The sequence below is a fragment of the Chrysochloris asiatica genome, unplaced genomic scaffold, assembly GCF_000296735.1.
Source record: "Chrysochloris asiatica unplaced genomic scaffold, ChrAsi1.0 scaffold00065, whole genome shotgun sequence".
NCBI classification, from domain to species: Eukaryota; Metazoa; Chordata; class Mammalia; order Afrosoricida; family Chrysochloridae; genus Chrysochloris; species Chrysochloris asiatica.
The window spans coordinates 11,565,906-11,581,126 of record NW_006408583.1 but is presented as its reverse complement, the minus strand read 5'-3'; the positions used below and the strand labels follow the sequence as shown (position 1 = coordinate 11,581,126).

General features: G+C 41.0%; 1 pseudogene; it reads right to left on the bottom strand.

Annotated features, from left to right (window-relative positions):
* Positions 1-352: 352 nt before the first annotated feature.
* LOC102841086 lies at positions 353-1,199 on the bottom strand (annotated as a pseudogene).
* Positions 1,200-15,221: the final 14,022 nt, after the last annotated feature.

Here is a 15,221-nt window from a genome sequence, read left to right as displayed (position 1 = left end):
TGCCGTTGAGTTGCTTCCAACTCATAGCAACCCTGTATAGGGTTTCCAGGGAGCAGCTGGTGAGCTTGAACCACCAGCCTTGCAGTTCAAACAGGTTTGCAGTCTGGTGCATCAACCCACAGTGCCACACCAGGACTTCTCTAGATGGCCCACCAAATTTCCCCTAAAGTCTACAGTTGAAAGCTTTCTGGAACTGGGATACCCTGAAAGCTGAATCATTTTAACCTGGAGGTCTGACAGATATTGAGCAATGTTTGCATCCCAGACATACAACATTAAAAGGTACACTGCAATTCTGAAAGTAGTTATGTTGCAAATGGTTTTTAAAAGAAAATGATTGTACAATATTCATTCATGATTGAAATTCCAGTCCTAGACAAAGCTTGTGGCTACCAGCGTTGATTTTCTTTCCAACCAGCAGAGTTGACAGTGTCAGTTTGATGCTTGGCTTTTTGGGTCTGAGTAGATCCTAAACTATCAGGCTGTAATTGTTCACATTTTCCCAAGAAGCAGGCATCAGGGTTGATATAATACTCGGCTATGATACCAAAGCGACTGTTACTATTTCCTGCTGTCCAGGCGACAATGACAGCAGTCTCCAACTTCTTGTTCACCTTTTGGTAAATGGAGGCCCCATACTCTGTGCAGTCATTCACATTATTGTGAAGCTAGGAATTCATCAGTCTTGTAGCCAATCACAAAGTTGCTCTGGGTCACGCGGGATTTGGTGGTCTCACAGTTCATCTGTTAGCCCGTCAGCCAGCCCTCATAACGCAGCACCGGAGCACCCTAGATGGAAGTCAGTGTCAAAATCCATGTCCCAACCCAAGCTGATGTGTTCCCGCTTATACTCTGTCTTGATTTTAGCATTCCCGGCCTCCCGCCCCCCCAGTGTTAGGTGAGAAGGATGAATCAAAGGTCAGCTTCAGTCCCCGTGTAAACTGGTCCTCCACGGTCATCTCAGTGCCTAATATGTTGTCAGGGTTCCATTTCTATGTAAATTCGGTCCATCTGTTCTTGGTTTCCAGACTGCACGTCACTTCGGTGGTCACAGTGTTGGTTGAGCCTGAGCTTGTAAATTCCAATCCATTCTCAGATTTTGTTTTCAAATTAATTTTTATTAAGCCATATCCATAACCCTTGGTGAAGACATCTCTCGTATGTTTGCCAAGGTCAACAGACGTGCGAGGCACAGGCATCTTCTGTTCAGAGGCGGCAGCAGTAGACCCAACAGTGGCACCAAGTTACTTTGTTTTTGATACCCAAGTTTAGTCTTAAAGTCCAAGAGCCAGTGTTGCTGTTGGTAAATGCCATTGAGTGGTTTCAGCTCATAGCGAGCCTGTATAGACCACGTGAAAGATGACCTTAGACCAAGCTAGTGACAAGAAGAACAAGACAGAGAAAGACTTTCCCCCGAAGAGTAGAACTGACTTAATCCACTTGTACTCTATGTTCTTGTGTAAAAATGGAGACTCCCAAGAGATAGTCCTAAGGAAGACCCTACTCTGTCTTCAGTAGCTTAACTTCTAAAATATCGTTGACTTGAGTAGAACTCCAGAAAGCGGAGGAGTTGGAGTGCAGATGGGGAACAGCAACTGTGTTATGAAATGCTTCAACCTTTGTTTAAAATTTAATTGTGGTAATCTATATATGATTTCTAGTGTGGTGCTGCAGATCAGCACTGGACTATGAACCATATGGTTGGCAGTTCAAGCCCACCAGCTGCTCCTCAGAAACCCTATACAGGGTTGCTATGAGTGGAACTGACTTCATGGCATTTAACAACAGCAATCTATCTATAGCAAAGGGACCCTGGTGTGAACCTCTAGGATCAGCACTGAACTGCTAACTGCAATGTCAGTGGCTCAAACCCATCAGCTGCTCCTTGGAAATCGTATACAGGGTTGCCGTGAGTCGGAAATGACTGAACAGCACTTAGTAACAATAACAACAATGTGTACAACAAAATAGTCGCCATTTTAACCTTGTTGGTTCAGTTCTGACCCATAACGACCCTGTATACGGTTTCCTAGGAGCGACTGGTGAACTTGAATCACTGACCTTGCAGTTCAAATGGTTTTGCAGTCTGGTGCATTAACCCACAGTGCCACACCAGGACTCCATTTTAACGTTGTTGTTGTTAAGTACCGTGGAGTCGGTTCCAACTCATAGTGACCCTGCACAGGATTTCCAAGGCTGTAAATATTTACAGAAGCATAAAGCCTCATCTTTCTCCTGTAGAATGGCCGGTAGTTTTGAACTGCCGACCTTGAGGTTAGTAGCCCGAGTTGTAACCACTATGCTATCAAAGCTCCTTAAGTGTACATTCATTTTATTTGCCGTACAGAATGACCATTACCACTATCCATTTTCAAATGTTTTTCATCATTCTGCACAGAAACTCAGTATGTCTTAAGCAATAACTACTCATTCTTCCCACTCCACAACCCCTGGTGGCCACTAACAGACTTTGATCTCTATGAATTTGCTTTCCTAGACATTTCATATAAGTTGGATCATGAAATTATTGTCATTTTGTGCCTGCAATTTAGCTCAGCATAACACTTTAAAGCTTTATCCATGTTGTAGCATGGATCACCACATTATTTCTCTTTATGACCGAAAGTATTTCATCATATGGATCTGTCACATTTTGTTTATCCATTCATCTGTTGGAGAACACTTGAGTTGTTTCTACTTTTTGGCCTCAGTGAATAATGCTGCAGGGAGCACTAGTGTACAATCTCCTGTGTCCCTCCTGTCAAGCCATTTGGATACATACCTGCCAACGGAATTGCTAGGTCACATGGTAATTGTACTACTTCTCAGCTGCCAGTCTGTTGTACTGTGGTGGCTTGTGAGTTGCTGTGATTCTGAAAGCTATGCCACTGGTATTTTATATACTAGCAGGGTCATCCATGGTGGATGGGTTTCAGCAGAGCTTCCAGATGGAAATAGACTAGGAAGTAGGAAAGACAGACTTCTTCCAAATATTTTGTCACAGAAACCCTTATGAATAAAGGTGGAACAATGTCAGTATCAGATTACTGAATATCAAAACATAATGAGGAGCATCAGACTATTGTCAGCTAGAGTGCCAGAAGATAAATCTCTCAGACTGGAAAGCAGTCAGATTACAACTGGGGAAGAGCTGCATCCTCAAGATAGAGTTGAACGTGATGACACGAATGGAGTAAAGCCTTTGGGAGCTTCATTTGCTTAAAATGAAGAGAAACAGCTGAAACATCATTAAAAAAATCAGAATATGTAACGTACAAAATATGAATCAAGAAAAATTGGAAATTGTCAAAACTCAAATGGAATGCATAAACATGGATATCCTAGGCATTGGTGAGCTGAAATGGATTGCTATTGGCTATTTTAAATATGACAAGCACATGGTTTACTATGCCTGGAATGACAAATTGAGGAGGAATGGCGTCACATTCAGCATAAAAAAATACCAAACACATTTCAAGATCTATCTTGAAGTACAATGCAGTCTGTGATATGATAATACCCATATACCTTCAAGGAAGACCAATAAATACCACTCTTATTCAAATTATGCACCAACCACTGAAGCAAGTGGTAATGAAATTGAAGAATTCTGCCAATATCTTCAGTCTGAAATTGATCAAATATGCAATCAAGGTGTATTGATAATTACTGGTGATTGGAATGCCAAAGTTGGAAACAAAGAGGAAGGGTCAGTAGTTGGATAATATGGCCTTGGTGATAGAAACGATCCAATGATAGAATGACTTCTTCATTGCAAATACCATTTTTAAACAACATACATGGAACTCACAAGATGGAATACACAGAAATCAAACTGACTACCTTTGGGAAAAGGGATGGTGGAAAAGCTCCATATCATCAGCCCAAACAAGGCAAGGGGCAGACTGTGGAACAGACCATCAACTGCTCATCTGCAACTTTATTTTGAGCTGGAGAAAATTAAAACAGGTCCACAAAAGCCAAAATAGTACCTTGAAATATCCCACCTGAATTTAGAGATCATCTCAAGAACAGCTTTGATGCATTAGATACTAAAGATTGAAGACCAGAAGAGTTGTGGGATGACATCAAAAACTTCACACAGGAAGGAAACAAAGGGTAATTAAGAAGACAAGGAAGAAGGAAAAGACCAAAATGGATGTCAGAAGAGACTCTGAAACTTGCTGTCCAGTGTAGAGATAATAAAGCAAATCAGGAGGTAGAAGAGTTGAATAGAAAATGTCAAAAGGCAACTTGAGAAAACAAAGTAAAATATTGTAATGAAATGTGCCAACACCTGGAGTTAGAAAATGAAAACAGAAGAACATGCTCAGCATTTCTCAAGCTGAGGGAAATGAAGAAAAAAATTCAAGCCTGGACTTGAAATATATGAAGGATTCTATGGGGAGTTCTGGTGTGGCGCTATGGGTTAATGTACTGGACTGAAAAGTCAATTAGAACTGCAAGGTTGGTGGTTCAAGTTTACCAGCTGCTCCTTGGGTCAGAACTGACTCAATGGCACTTAACAACAACAACATGGGCAAAATATTGAATGGCACAGAAGGCATTAAAAGAAGATGAAAGGAATACGCAGAGTCACTACCAAAAAGAAATGGTTAATGTTCAACTATTTCAAGAGGTAACATACAATCAAGAGCCAATGATGCTTCCTAGGACCATCAAGGGAGAAGAGTACAAGTGGAATGTGGGACCCTATCCAAAGAAGCAGTGACACCAGAGATGGAGGCAGAGATGAGGGCATGGAGAGAGAGAGCAGATGAGGACTCTAGGCTCACAGAAAGACTGAGTGCTGGCAGCTAGAAGGTAGGCTTGTAGAATGTGCCCTTTAGTTGTTTAAATTATTATATATTCCTGAGTGTTTTTGTGTACCCCCCCCCCCAAAAAAAAAAAAAACAAAACAGAAGGAATAGAAGAAGCAAATACTGTTGGATGATGATGCACGGAGGAGACTGTAATCATTGCAGTGCAACAATGAGTGTGAAACCAATGTGTTGTCCCGTGTAAACTATCACTCAATTCACAATAAAAATTAAAAAAAAAAAAAAAAAAAAGAGCCAATGATACTGAATGAAGAAGTTTAAGGTGCATTGAAGGCGTTGTCAAGTAACAAGGCGCCGGGAATAGATGGAATACAAATTGAAGTCTTTCAATAAACTCATGCATAACTGGAGGCACTCACTTATCTCTGCCAAGAAATTTGGAAGATGACTACCTGGGCAATTGACTGGAAGATATCCATATTTGTGCCCATTCCAAAGAAAGGTGACTTAATGGAATGTGGAAATCATCGGACAATATCATTGACATCTCATGCATGCAAAATTTTACTAAATATAATGCAAAAACAGCATCAACTATACATTGACAGAGAATTTCCAGAGGGTCAAGCTGGATTCAGAAGAAGACATGGAACAAGGGATATCAATGCTGACGTCAGATGGACCTTGGTTGAGAGAAGAGAATATCAGAAAGATGTTTACATGTGCTTTATTGAGTGTGCAAAGGCTTTTGATTGTGTAGATTATGACAAGCTATGGACAACATTCGGAGAATGAATATTCTGGAACACTTATATGTGCTCACGAGGAACCTGTCCATAGACCAAGAGGCATTTGTTTGAACAGAACAAAAGAACACCAAATTGTTACAATTAGGAAAGGTGTGTGCCAGGGTTATATTCTTTCACCATAGTTATTCAACTGTAAGATGAGCAAATAATCCAAGAAGTTGGATAATATGAAGAAAAATGTGGCATCAGGATTGGAGGATGACGCAGTAACAACCTGCCGTATGCAAATGATACAACCTTGCTTGCTGAAAGTGAAGAGGACTTAAAATATTTACTGATGAAGATCAAAGAGCATAGCCTTCGGTATGGATTACATCTCAATGTCAAGAAAACAAAAATCCTCACCACTGGACCAATAAACAGCATTCTTATCAACTTAGAAAAGATTGAAGTTGTCAAAAACTTCAGTTTGCTCAGATCAACCATCAACACTCATGGAAGCAGCAGTCAAGAAATCAAATGATATATTGCATTAAGCAAATCAGCTGCCCAAGACCTCTTTGAAGTTTTGAAGAGCAAAGATGTCAGTTTGAGGACTAAGGTGCTCCTGATCAAAGCCATGGAATTTTCAATACCTTCATATGCATGTGAAAGTTGGACAGTGAATAAGGAAGATCATGGAAGAATTGATGCATTTGAGTTATTGTGTTGGAGAAGAATATTAAAAAGTGCCGTGGACTGCCAAAAGAACAAACAAATCTGTGTTGGAAGAAGTACAACGAGAGTGCTCCCTAGAAGCCAGGATGGCTAGATTTTGTCTCTCATACTTCGGACATATTATCAGGTGAGACCAGTCCCTGGAGAAGGACAGCATGTTGGAGAAGTGGAAAGATGGAGAGAAAGAGGAAGACACTTAACAAGGTGGATTGGCATAGTGGCAGCAGCAATCGGCTCAAACGTAACAATGGTTGTGTGGTTGGCGCAGGAAAGGGCAGTGTTCTGTTCTGTTGTGCATAGGGTGGTTATGGGTTGGTACCAACTCAATGACACCCAACAACAACTACAACAACAATGGTAATTATATGTTTGTTTGAGGAATCACTAAACTGTTTTTGATAGCAGTTGTATGGTTTTATCTTCCCACCTGCAATGGATGAGGGCTCCCATTTCTTTGCGTCCTCTCCAACACTTGTTACTTTCCATTTGTCTGATAATGGATGTGGGTGCGAGGTGGTATCTCATTGTGGTTTTGATTTTCTAATGACCAATGTCATTAGTGCACAGCTGGTAGCTTAAAGATCTATAACTGCTACCTACTGGCCACTGCGCAGCAGGGAGACATGGCCGTCTGTTTCTATAAAGACTTACTGCCTTGGGAGCCGTAAGGTGCAGTTCTACTCTGTCCCCTCCGGTCCCTATGGGTTTAAATCGACTCAACGGCACACAACACACACAGTGACTAATGACTTTGAGCACCTTTCTGTGTGCTCATTGTGAAATGCCTCAGTTTTGATCTGTGTTTAGAAAAAGAGGCAGTTAGGCCAGAAGACTTAGGGGGAGAAGCAGAGAGAGAGCGTCGTTTCACGTAAGGATAGGGGAGATGGGATTGTCAGGTCTGTGGGAAAGAATGGCAGAAATGAGTTACAAGAGTCACCACATAGGGTTCTAAAGTAAGGCTGCAGACCCCGCCTGTGAGAGGAGGTCCTCAGAGAGGCAATGTATTTTGAAAACAACAGGCAAAGGAAATCATTTTAGCAAAGACACTGAGGAACAGTCTTAGGAAGACAGTCTTGGGAGTAGGAATGAAAAATGCAATCTGAAGAGTTGTAACAATATGAGAAATCCTGTGTTAAATTTTTTTTTTTTTTTCAGTGTGATTCTTTTGGAGATGAAGTTTTAATAATCCCCATGAACTTATTATTCATAATTTTATTTTTGAAGAATGATAGGCAAATTGTCTTGTCTGTTGTTAGGCATGACAACAGAGCCCGATTATACAGCTTCACTTAATGGTGAAACAGAAAGTCCACACTTTTCCGAGGCAGGACCGCCAGCCACTGTCACCTTTCCAATGTCACTGAAGCGGAAATTCCTCTATTTCTCCATCTGTCCACACACTCATTCATCATTTGCTAAGCTTCTATGCACTAAGACTAGTTAAGTGCAGGGAATAAAATGCTAAATAATACACAGTTTTTTGCTCTCTTAAAGCAACAATTTTTCGAAGAGACAGGTAAACAGGAAATCATGATGGAGTCTAGAAAGTGTGGCTGAAACTCAGGTGTTTTCCTTCTCGATGGGGGTGAGATGGGGTTCTTCACCCCATCCAGAATCACACCACTCAGAAGGTTGTTTTCGTCCCTTATCTTCTCCAGAATCTCCAGAGCTGCTGGTCCCTTCACTGACCCTGAAAGATCTGAGCTCTGTCCCTAAGGGGGCAGTGTCCATATGGATTGCTATGCAATAAGCAGTCCTTTCCTGAAGGCTGGGCAGACACAGGAAGGAATGAATGTCTGGCTAACTGGGACTTTCTATTTCCCAGAGATGGCCACTCCAGACTGAAATCTTCACATGAAGGATGTGTCATTCTCCTACCTTAGGCCATCTGATTTTCTGCCATGCCCACATTCATGAAGGTAGCCTGTGATTGTAATCCTGGAAGGATCTAATTTTGGATCTGAACGTTTTACAGGAATGTGTAACTATAGTTACTCTATTCCTTGTGTTGGGATTTCAGCTCACTCATTTAACAGGAGACTCCTCAAGCTGTCTTTCTTGCATCATTTCTTTGCCTAGTCAGAGGTTAATGTGCTGGACTGCAAAGTCGGTTTGAACCACAAAGTTGGCTGTTCAAGCTCACCAGCTGCTCCTTGGAAACCCTATACAGGGTTGCTATAAGTTGGAACCTACTCCATGGCACCGAACAACAGTTCAGAGCTTGGCTCTCTTGGATTGGCCATCTGGGGTATTCATATTTTCTCTCAGTGTTTTAGATCTTTCTCACTAATTGCTCTTGTTTCTGGGATATTTCATTGACTCTATTTCCAAATTTTCTATTGAAATTTTGTTATTCTAACACTTTTTTTTAATTTCAAATAATTCTTTTTGGATTGCTGGTTGTTCTTTTATAATAGAAAAAATGTTCTCATTTCAGGGATGCATTTTCTCAGATCTCTTGCAGAATACTAATGAGAGTTATTTTCTGTATACTAAATTATCTCCAGTTAGTCTGGGGTCATTTTTGTGTGTGTGTATCTTTCTTTTTCTTATTCACATTTGGGAATTTCTTCAAGAGTCTGGTGTTTCTTCCATTTGTTCACACAGGATGGTGAGACCAGATGAAGAGTATTGACTGACAGAGTGAACATGCAGCGGGCCAACCAGCATAATGGGAACCTCCGAAGGCTTTAAATCGTGGGTTTCAGCCCTGGGCTTCCAGCCACCATATGAGCTGCCATAGTTCTCCTCAGGCTTCAGGGCTGTTTGAGGTCTTTAAGTTGTTAAACTAAAGTCTGACACCCTCATTTTCAAACAGAACAATCTTTCAAAGAACATCTTTACCAGTCAGATATGCCAGCAGTAAAATTTACTCTCTTCCTTCATGAACCTGTTTTTATCCCTGGGTTTTGTATTTCTGATAGTAGCTCCACTATCTTCCCAGTCTTAAAAACCACAGAATTAATCTAACTTGATCTGATTTTCCACGTGTAATCTGTTCATAAGCCCTTAAAGATACCTCCTGTCTCTGTCCATCCTGCTGCAGCCTCCTCTCCAGTTGACACTTTCATTACTGATTTCTTCCCTGGACATTTGCGGCAATTTCTCTCTAGCTTCCAGCCCTCATCTCTGCTACACCCTGCTTCCAGATGAACATTCCCAGAGCATAGTTTCATCACATTTTCATGCTCTTTTCTTCCTAGATCTCTTCTATTTACTCACAATGTCCAACTTCTTACTCTGGTATTCAAGTGTTCCATCTCTCTTCTCAGACTGCCCACAGAGGCCGAACTTTCAGCTTGGGCTCTGGAGTCAGATTTTTCTGAGCCCATAGATTTCTCAGCTCTAATCATAGCCATGGTATTTTCAATAACCTCATATGGATGTGAAAGCTGGACAGTGAATAAGGAAGATCGTAGAAGAATTGATGCCTTTGAGTTGTGGTGTTGGAGGAGAATACTGAAAGTGCCACGGACTGCCAAAAGAACCAATAGATCTGTTTTGGAAGAAGTGCAGCCAGAGTGCCCCTTGGAGGCCAGGATGGCTAAGCTTCATCTCTCATACTTTGGACATATTGTCCGGAGGGAACAGTCGCTGGACAGGGATGTCATGCTGGGTAAGGTGGAGGGTCAGAGAAAAAGAGGAAGATCCCCAACGAGATGGATCAGCCAGGTGACATCATTGATGGCGTCAAGTGTGGCAGCGGTGGTGGGGTTGGCCCAGGATTGGACATTGTTTTGTTCTGCTGTGCATGGGGTCGCTATGAGTCGGTTTTGACTTGATGGTACCTGACAACAGCAACAACAATCATAAAATTACCTACTTCCCAGAAGATTGTGAGGACTTAGTAAGTTAAGGCTGCAAAACAAGTAACCCTGGGACTGGCACGTACTATACACTCTTTAAAAGCTTCTAGACTAAGACAAACCAGGAAGTAAGTCCTGGTAATCTACTTCTGAAAATGAGCCAATGAAACATCTAGACATCTGGAAGGAACATTGTCTAATCCCCAACCACTCATGGGGATGGCACAGGACCAGACAGTGTCTCCTTCCATTGAGTTGGGGCTAACTTGACTGATGGCAACAACAGTTATACTTATGGTGACTACTTTTGGTACTCTTCTTTGCTTCATGCATTCAATATCTTTCAGCCAAATTGGTCTTAGATACAGTGCACACATTTCCGCCTTTGAAAAGCTCTCTTCCTCCTTTCTCAATACTGTCAAGTCTTAAGTGTTTTCCAAGGACCAGTTCTTTTGTCACCACCTTCATGAAGTCTTCTAAGTCCCCTTCAAGTTAGACATCTCCTCCCCAGAACACCCGCAGCACCATGACTGCACAGCCCACTGTCTATTGTGTTTCGTGTGTCCCCATCTTTTCCTCATCCTTTTGGAGATTCGTCTTTGTGCTTGCCAATGCTTCACTCAGGGCAGGTGCTCAGTGTTTTGTGAATGAATGGAGGAACGAAGACCCAATGAATGGTGTAATGGCCAGTCATGCACTGAATTACCAGGAGGTGCCCACACCACACAAGTGAAGGGTGCAGAGGGCTAGTGAAAATGATCCCCTCATGTGAGCTCAGCTCCCACAGTGCTTTCTGACATGAATGAAGTTGGCGGGCACACTACTTCTGCAGTCTGCTTCCCACAGTCTCCTTGTGTTGCTTACTCGGCTGTCTCCACTGTCACATTAAGAAACAGCATGTGTTGCCGGTGTCTGTCGGATTTCCCTAATAAGGTAAACAGGTTGCCACTTGGGTCTGCAGAGACATTTGCGATGCATTGTATTTAAATTTTGTTTTCAATGAAAATTTATAGCCACCACCTTCTACTCTAATGTAATGAATAATTAGAAGCAATTACAGGGAAATTTAGCAAATTACTAAGCCATCCAGGAGTAAAAATGAGCGTTTATGTGTTTTTCCTTTGCTGTCTGGCAATCCAGAATGATATATGATGTGCACACAGCTCTTTCTATGCACCTCGCAGCTTTCCAGTAAGATCATAAAAATCAATGGAGGGCACTAGAGTCTTGTGACGTTCAAGAGCCTACATAATAAATATTGGATGATGGGGGACGGGGAGTAATGAATTTGAGAAGTGAAAACTTAATCTCAGGGGTTTTATGCTGGTAGGTAAGATATAACTTTTTTTTTTTTTTTTGGAAAACGTTAACTTTTTAATTTAAAAAATATTTTTCAATAAAGAACTTAAAGGGAAAAAAGCCCAGAAAAGTGAAAGAAACAAACAGAAATGCTCCTTAGACTCAGAGAATACCAGAACTCCTGGAAACGTCATGATTGTGCACAACGCAATGCCGATGGTCAGCAGTTCAAAGCCACCAGCCACTCCATGGGAGGTTTTCTGCTCCTGAAAAGATTTGCAGTCTCGGAAACCCAATACAGGGTCACTATAAGTCAGAATTGGCTCAATGGCAGTGGGGTTTTGCTTTGTTTGTTAAACCATTTTTCTATGTTAAGAAGCAATTTTCTTTTCTTTTTTTTATTGTAACTGAGATTGGATGTATTTGGAATAAGTCAGCTTCAGGGTCAGGGAATGGAATTCACCTGCTCTAATATATGAAGGAATGAGGACAATCATTACTCATGTGAGATGGATCTTGGCTGACAGCAGAGATTACCAGAAAGATGTTTACCTCTGTTTTATTGACAAGACTTCTTTAAAGTGTTGAAGAGCAAAGATGTCAGTTTGAGGACTGAGGTACACCTGATCCAAATCACGTCATTTTCAATAATTTCATACACATGTAGAAGTTGGACAGTGAAAACATTCAACTGTGTAGATAAAAGAAATTATAGATAACATTGTGAAGAATGAAAATCTCAGGACACTTAATTGTACTCATGCAGAACTTGTACGCAGACCAAAACGCAGTTGTTCGGTGCGAACAATGGAATAGTGAGTGGTTTAAAATCAGTAAAAGTGCACATCAGGGTTATATTCTTTTACCATACTTAGTCAATTTGCTGTTATTTTTGTGAGGTGTCATTGAGTTGGTATCTACTCATAGTTACGCTGTGCATAATAGAATGAAACACTGTCTGGTCCTGCACTAACCAAACAATCGGTGCTACGCTTGAGCCCAATGCTGCTGCCGTTGTGCCTGTCCATCTTGTTAAGGGTCTTCCTCTTTCTCTCTGACTCTCCCCTTTACCAGACATGCTATCCTTCTCCAGGGACTGGTCCCTCCTAATACCATGTCTGAAGTATGAGAGACGAAGTCTGTTCATCCTAGCTTACAAGGAGCACTCTGGCTGTACTTCTTTCCACACAGATTTATTTATTCTTTTAGCAGTCATGGTATTTTCAATATTCTCCTCCAACACCATAACTCAAATGCATCAATTCTTCTATGGTATTCCTTACTCACTGTCCAGCTTTCCCATGCATATGAAGTTTTTGAAAATACCATGGCTTGGATCAGGTATGCCTCAGTCCTAAAATTAACGTCTTTGCTCATCAACACTTTAAAGAGATCTTGTGCAGCAGATTTGCTTAATGCAATACGTTATTTTATTTCTTGACTGCTGCTTCCATGAGTGTTGATATTTGATCTGAGCAAAATGAAGTCGTTGAATTTTTTGAACTTCAATTTTTTTCTCCATTTATATAGATGTGGTTTATCAGTCCAGTGGTGAAGATTTTTGTTTTCCTTACATTGAGATGTAACTCAAACCTTAGGCTGTAGTCTTTGATCTTCATCAGTAAGTATTTTAAGTCCTCTTCACTTTCAGCAAGCAGGGTTGTATCATTTGCATATTGCAGGTTGTTAATGTGTCATCCTCCAATCCTGATGCCACATTTTTCTTTATATAATCCAGTTTCTTGGATTATTTGCTCAGTATACAGATTGAGTATGTCTGGTGAAAGGATACAACTCTGGCACATACCTTTCCTAATTTTAACCCATTCGGTGTTCTCTTGTTCTGTTTGAACAACTGCCTTTTTGTCTATATACAGTTTCCTTATGAGCACATTTTAATGTTCCATAATACTCATTCTCTACAATATTGTCCATAGCTTGCTTTGATCCACACATGAAAGCCTTTGTGAAGTCAATAAAGCACAAATACACATCTTTCTGGTATTCTCTGCTTTCAGCCAAGATCCATCTGATGTCAACAATGATATCCCTTATTCAACGTCCTCTTCTGAATGAAACCGGCTTGAACCTCTGGAAGTTCTCGGTCAATGTATGGTTACAGCCATTACTTGCATGGGATATCAATGATATTGTTCAATGATTTCTGCATTCTGTTGGGTCACCTCTCTTTGGAATGGGCACAAATATGGCTCTCTTCCAGTCAGTTGCTGAGATAGTTGTCTTTCAAATTTCTTAGCATGTATGAATGAGTGACTCCAGTGTCACATCAGTTTATTGAAAGATTTCAATTTTTATTTCATTAATTCCTGGTGCCTTATTATTTGCCAGTGCCTTCAATGCACCTTGAACTCCTTCATTCACTCTCATTGACTCTTTTTAAAAAAAGTTTTTATTGTGAACTGAGTGATAGTTTACATGGGAGAACATCGGCTTAACACCATCATTTTGTTGCAATGATTACAATTCCCTTCATGCATCATCATTCACCAGTATTTGGTTCCATTCCCATTTTTTTTCCTTCTTTTTTTTGTGGGGGGTGGGGGTGGGTATGTACACAAAAACACTTAGGAATATATAATAATTTAAACGACCAAAGGGTGCATTCTGTAAGATTGCCTCCAGGCCACCAGCACCCAGTCCCTCTCTTTCCATAAGTCCAGAGTCCTCAGCTTCTCCCTCTCTCCATGTCCTCATCTCTGGTGTCACTGCTTCTATGGATAGGGTCCTGCAATCCACTTGTGCTCTTCTCCCTTGATGGTCCTAGGTTCCTCTGTTTCTGGACTGTAAGATTAACTACTCCCCCATTTTTGTTACTAAACTTCTACCTTTACAGTTGTGACAGTTGCAATTAGTCATGATAACAATTACTCACTGTTGAATCATACAAATCTTATCCCCATCTCTTTTTCCCAGACCCATCAAGCCAAGATAAGAACTATTCAGTGGGGTCTCTACCTTCCCCCACACACTCTTAAGCTAAACTCCATCTGGAAAACTGGTAAGTCATTCACTTAGTGCCTTTATCGCCCCCTCATTTTAAGTAACCATGTCTAAGTTGCCTGTTCCTATCTACCCTGTATACAGAGGGGATAGGATTGATACTTGATGTGAAGATTCCGTCCCTCTCAGTTGATATTTTGAGCTACTACATCTATATTGTAGTGGTCACGAATCAGGCTGCAAACCTCAAGGACAGAAGTTAGAAACTACCAGCTCTTCCAAGGGAGAAAGATGAGGCTTTCTGCTCCTGTAAAGATTTACAGCCTCAGAAACCCTGAACAGGGTTGCTATGAGTCAGAACCGACTCCACGGCACATAACCACCACCACATCTATATCATTGGCTCTTGATCATATACTACCTCTTGAAATGGTTGTACATAGACCATTTCTTTTTGATACAGTGCCTTTGTGTATTACGTCCATCTTCTTTTAGTGCTTTCTGCATTGTTCAATATTTTGCCTATAGAATCCATCAATATTGCAAGTTAAGGCTTGAATGGTTTCTTCAGTTCCCTCATCTTGAGAAATGCTGAGCATATTAATCTGTTTTGGTGTTCTAACTCCAGGTCTTTGCATACTTCATTATAATATTTGACTGTCTTCTAGAGCTGACATTTGAAATTTCCCATTCAGCTCTTGTACCTCCTCATTTCTTCCATTTGCTTTAGCATCTCTATGCTGGATAGCAAGTTTCAGAGTCTCTTCTGACATCCATTTTGGTCTTTTCCTTTTATCTTGTCTTCTTAATCACCTTTTGCTGTCTTCCTATAGAGGTTCTTGATGTCATCTCACAACTCTTCTGGTTTTCAGTCTTTAGTGTCCAATGCATCAAATCTGTTCTTGAGT